We start from the raw sequence: 6295 nt of genomic DNA on the forward strand, positions 1-6295 counted from the left end.
TTATACATAAATACATCTGATTAAACAAATAGCTTGAAATCTGAGACAATCAGTAATCCCAGTTCCTATGCTCCCTGAAGGCCAGATACTTGAAGGTATTGGAACACCTAAAATCCACTGATATCTAATGAACTTTAAAGACCTGGGCTTTTGCCCTACTGGTGCATCTAACAGAGAAAAGTCAGGGCATGCAGCAGGACTTAGTACTGCACAGGAATAGTTTGAGGCATGATGACTTGTATTGTATGAGGTCTTAAGGTATCCTTTTCTTCCCTTCTACAGCAGGTCTTGGGTGAGATCAGGCTAGCAGGGATTTGACAAAGGAGAATAAGTAGCATAATCTAGAGGTGAAGGTCTTGCTCTGTCGCCTTGTCTTTCCCCTGACCTGAGGGATGACCTTGCTCAGACCACTGCTTTTCCTAACTTTTTGTTTACAGAGATAGTGAGTTATACTAAGCAAGGATGTTTCTCTTGCTGTGTATATACAGGGAGTTTAATGCAATGGGCTTTGGCCTCATTTGAAAATCCTAAGTAATATTGTGACATATAATACTAATACAATAACAGTTCTAGTAACAGGAATATATAACAAATGTATTGCTAACCATTACGGCAATAATCTTGAAACTAGCTAGCAGTGATTATTAATGACATGGATTTTTCCAGAAAAAAACCTGAGAAGTAGGTTAAAGTAGGCCTACAACCTTCAGACCTAGAACAGACTCTCATGTGGATAGAGTGGGATTGGTCAATTAACTACGACAGTCATGCAGAGATGAAACGTACAGAAGGTGTATTGAGCACACACTCCTGGGAATCATGTATATAATGAGAGGAGAGAGAGGCTGCTCAGTGCTTGTTGGAGCTGAACCACAAGTCAATACAATGGCTAAAATTTCAATGAAGGAACATTACAGAGAGTGATGGCACACTGCTACGTGCCATTGCCTCAGCACATGTGTCTGCTGAAGGTGAGTCATGACTGTAAGGAAAGACATCTTTGAACCTTGATTGGATCAACAGAGTGCTGGAACCTGTTTCAGTCCTGTGCACTAAGCATCTAGTGATACATCTAATGATGCACTAGGCAGATGAAGAAGGTAAGTAAGAGTTCAAGCCCACTCTAGAAATCAGCTCTGTTCAAAAAGTGTACTGTTAAGGAACAAGATGTGCTAAGAGGATTAACCCAACACTGAAACCCAAGCAGAGATGAAAAGAACTGAGCACTCAGGAGTCTAGTGACCATTTCTAGAAGAGCTACAACCCTGCAGCCAAGATCACAACTTTTGGATGGGATATGTCTAGCACCTGAATTCAGCTCTACACGAAGTCATGACTGAGTTTACTGCTGCAATAAAGATACAAAATACATGGAGTATGTAACTCCAGAGCCTGAAGCACATGCTGTGCCTAATTGTGTGGACATTACCTGAGGGTATATGCTAGGGAGCTCCTGGATAGAGCCAGCAGCATTGGCTACAAGCTGCTCCTTGTCCCCAGTCCCAGGCTTCACCTAGGAATCAACACAATGCTGCTGCTATAAAGGTTGTAGGAGAAGAGATATTTTAAATGGATTCTTAAATATTTGTGAGAATCTAATCTGGTGTGAGGGAGGAGGGATCTGAGGCAGATGTAAGTCTAAGCAACACTACTGCTCAGCCTAAGAAACACTTCTATTTCTCCACTTTGCAACCTAGATTGGCACCAACCTGCATGTAAGGAAAATAAACCAAAGTAATTTTGTGTCAGGAGATAAATGGCTCTGTGAACTTCCTATGATTTATTTTCTTGGCTAATTTTTTCAAAGCACTTTAGCAAACAAGTTCATACAAAAAACTGAAAAGAGACAGGAGAAGGTGACCCGCTGGAGGAAGACTGTGGAAAAGAAAGAGGGTAACAGTAGTGAAACACAAAGTTGGAAGATATGCAGAGGTAAAGGTGACGCCTGAGTATATGAGTGTTCATTGAAAGCATGCACGAGTAAGGTCACAAACGTGGGATGAACAGGCAGCTTTTCAGAGAGACGGGAGATTGAGAGGTGTACTAAGCCATGACTAATGATGAGGGTGGCATGGAGAAAGCAAGAAAATCAGGGAAACTGGGAATGTGATAATGACTGTGAAGAGTGACACTGAAAGGAACAGGCAAGGCTGATGAATATAGACAGAGAGGAAAGAGAAGAAAATGTACTATAATATCAAAGTAAGCAGCCTGAGGGGGATAAGAGAGTGTTGGAAAATGGGGAAATATGAATGAGGCAGAAAACTGGGGAGCAGACCGGGCACTGGATTGGAAGAAGATAGACAGCAGTTTCACAGATGACTACAAATCACAAGCACAGCAGGATGAGAGCAGACAACGGGAATGTCCATTCCCATATGTGGCAAAGATTACTATTTTCACCTGACTTGATTCTGATGCATAGACTTGAGTTTGAGAGATCTTCTAAGAAAGGCAAATAAATTTAATCTAGTAATTCATAAAATAGGAATATTTCTAATTTCCTCATTTGGGGAAGTAGACTACAGATGTGTGAGTTTTGAGGCATACTGATGACTAAAGAAATCCTCCTTTTTTTTTCCTAAGGCACCATTTTTGAATTCCAGGTCAATGGCTGTAGGATCCCAGACATTACAAAATAAAACACTAAATAAACATATTCCACATTCAGCAGCAAATTCACCAGCCATACTTCCATGGTAGGTACACAGACCTTCTTTTCAAACACTAGATTAGCATAATTGCCATATGAAATGGGCAGAAAAAATGAATCAGGTATGACAGCTCTAGTTCACATTATCCACAGCTTCTGTAAGATCTAGGGAGTAATGGGTTACTGATGTCATGCTCTGTAGAGATTAAAGATGTGGACGTGCACTCATTTTGAAACTGACTCTGTTCATTACTTCTCTCTCTGTTACTGTCAGGTGTTATGTGGTGATTTCAGCTTTGCCTAGAATGGACCAAGAACAACTGTCTATCCAGGATTAGTTATGGCACACAGCAAGGCTGCAGTCAGGAATAGCTTACAGGCATGTAACATCCTAGACTTTCACAGCTGTTTCAGAAGTAAAAATGTGGTGACTTCATGAACAGCTGGAATGTTTTCTGAAGCAAATTCAGAAAATATATGTATTATTTTATCAGTGTCCTCTTCGAAAGGACAACTAACCCTGCCAAAAAGTACTCCGGCACATGTGGAAGTTAAGTAGTTAATCAGCAGGTGTCTGCAGTGTTTTTTTTAAGGTCATGCTAACATTCCTTGGGCAAAAGAGTCAGTTCAGGCTTATGCTTTGTTTTCGTGTTGAGCCTTATGCTCATGCAACAGAGCAGAATACTAATCAGTCCATCTCTAAATTTCTTATATGCATAGTGTGCTCAGCACTTTTTATTAGCTTACTAACAAGAAATGAAGAAAGGGGTATCTGTTCTTCCAGTTCGAAATCAGCAAAACACAAAAAATTGTGTAACACACATGCACACACAGAGAAGTGTACCCAGCTTACACACTAATACTGTCCTCTCACACTGCCACAGTTCTCTCAGCATCAGCATCTTTGGTCCAAGGATGAACAGGATTATTTCAGAGGTGCTTATCCTCTGTTATCTTTAAATTATTCCTGAAATATCTGGGACAGCTGGAAAATCAATGACCAATTTAAAGTTTTCTTACCTGTTACTCTACTTTTATTACACAGACTGTGTTCCTTGATCTGATTTCTCTTTGGTGGGTTCCTCTGTTCTATGCTCTGCTAAGATGCTACCCTGAATGCACAGAAATCTCAGGAATGTCCCCTAGGTTATTAGCAAACTTAGAGAAACTGCTATTATTTCCTGCTGGTGCTAGAGGTAGAAAACCCACCAGAACTTTCTAGTTTAGCTGTGTCAGTCAACATACCTTTCCCACCTAACTGCTGCAAAGGTGGCTTGTGGAGATCCACCTTCACACTAGCTATCTCTGCTTCAGAAAGCAATGCTTCAGGTGCAGCAAAGACCCCCTGAAAGAGGATGCAGCATGTGTTTGAGGACCTGACTAAAGATTCAGGTAGCTATTGCCAATCTGCTACACAATAGCACCGGTAGTGGTATCCTTGCTGGCATTTTAGAGAACTTGGGTGTCTCTATGAGTTGTACACACAGCAGTAGCTGCAGTGCAGACATTGCCATCAGGCACAACACGTTGCTGGCCCAAATCACGATTTTCTTTTGTGTTACCACAGATTCGTTGTGGCCATTGCCATTTTTATTTCTCTCCCTTTCCTTCTATGATCACACACAATACAGTCTGAATAGTTTTCACTTCCTTGCAATGAACCTGATGCCACTCAGTGGGAATAAAACAGTACTGCAAGGAGTAGAAAAGGTCTAGCATTTCTACAGCCTATGGGTAGAGGATCGCTACATCGTATGAAACCCTTGCAAGTAAGTCCTCTATTGCTGCAGCTGCATAGACACCTACCACTGTTCAGCGGGAAACAAAATGGTGCTGAACTGATTTCTGCCAGAGAATGCGGCTTACTAATTTATTACGCCTTACCATATGTTAACTGTGGCAAAGCAATATTCTGCTCTAGAAAACAAACTATGACTTCCATGCCTGCATATAAGCACAACAGAAAACAAGAATTAGAAATACTAATAATAAGACTAGTAACAGATCTCTTTGGCTAAATCTTAAGCTCTTCACGTAGACGAAATGGTGCTAGAGAGAGAAACCACATGCAAGCATGTGGCACAAGCGTTAAGGAGAAAACGAGTCACTGGACAAACAGAAAGGAAGAAGTGTTGAGAATAAGGAGAACTTATTCTGTGAATATGGTCCTGATAAGAGAAAAATCAATGAAAAGAATGGCTTACTATTCATGGCAAGGTAAAATTATTGTGGGAAAAGTTCAGGTGTTTGGTATCTTTCCCTGCATAAACCTTTTTCCAAAAATGATCCTACAGTTATTCCAGTTATTTCCTGAAATTAGTTCTTGGTAGGCAAAGAACGAGTTTAAGAGCAGTTGCGGAAGTGGTATGTTTTCAGACTGCTTAGCTTGATTAACTTCACCACAATGTGCAAATCTTAGCGCCATTAACAGATCTTTTCACCAGCTTGTGGAAACTGAATGGGAAAGGCAAAAATGGTGCCTTTCTTTAGTAGGAAAAACAGCCCAAGACTCACAAACAAGCAATCTTAGCTTTCACACCCAGGAAAAAAAAAAAAAGTTAATATCCTAAAAAAATGAGGAGACCAATAACCCCTAACATGGGTCCACGAAGAACAGTGTCACTTCAATGTAATTTCCTTCTTTTACAAGTTGGCCAGTCTGGTGGACAAAGAAAATGCAGAGGTCATGTATCTTGGAGTTAGTAGATCTTTGATAACGTTTCACTTGGGAAGCTCATGAGCAAACTATTTTGTTGAAAATACTGCAGGGTTGATGCAAAACTGGTCGGAGATCTACTTTTAAAAGACAAAACAGTTAACAGTTGCCTTCACTATCAAAATGGACTTAAAGAGCTACTAAAAGGGTTTCTGCTGAGGTCTGATCAGGATCTAGTATACATTAATACCGTCAGTAACTATCAGGCAGGCGATACACAGATGACATTAACCTGGGACAGATCATGTGTTGCAGCATCCATGTTGGCAGCACTCTTGATGAACTGAAGAAATATTCTACGGGGGGGTGGGTGAAGAGAGAAAGAAAAAAGGCTTACAGTTAAGTTAGCACACTCACACCTGGAAAGTACAGCGACCCATACGTAGGAACAGCCAGCTCCAGCGGTGTATGACAAAGAATAAGCATAAGGGTAGAAAAGGCTCTGGGGGCCACAATCAGCCTCAAGCCGATCACGAACCAGGCCTACCACGGTTTTGTAAAAAAAAAGGCAAACAAAACACCCGGTAGAGACGTTTCGTGCTCAGACAGGCAAAACAGGGCTGTCAAGGCGACGGGAATCAGCCGCCCGCCGTGCTCACGGCTGCCAGGACGAGCCGCAGGGAAACGCGTCCAGGGGAACGCCTGGCGGCAGCCGGGGCCGGGGCCGGAGCCGGCCCCCAGTAGGCGGCCGGCCCGCCCGCCCGCAAGCACAGCCAGCTCCCACCCACCGGGAACGGCACGGCTGCGGCGCGAGGCGGTTTGCGGGGGTTACCCGGGACGGCCCCCGAGCAGGCCGGGTGGCGGGAACGCCCCGCAGGACCCGGGGAAGGCCCGGCCGAGCTCGGCCGGGACAACGGAGCCAGGCAGCGCACGAGGACAAGCACGCCAAGCCCTGCGAGCTACAGCCGCCGCGAAGAGCGGCTGCA

This window comes from Haliaeetus leucocephalus, unplaced genomic scaffold (assembly GCF_000737465.1).
Source record: "Haliaeetus leucocephalus isolate CR32 unplaced genomic scaffold, Haliaeetus_leucocephalus-4.0 Scaffold187, whole genome shotgun sequence".
Classification (NCBI taxonomy): domain Eukaryota; kingdom Metazoa; phylum Chordata; class Aves; order Accipitriformes; family Accipitridae; genus Haliaeetus; species Haliaeetus leucocephalus.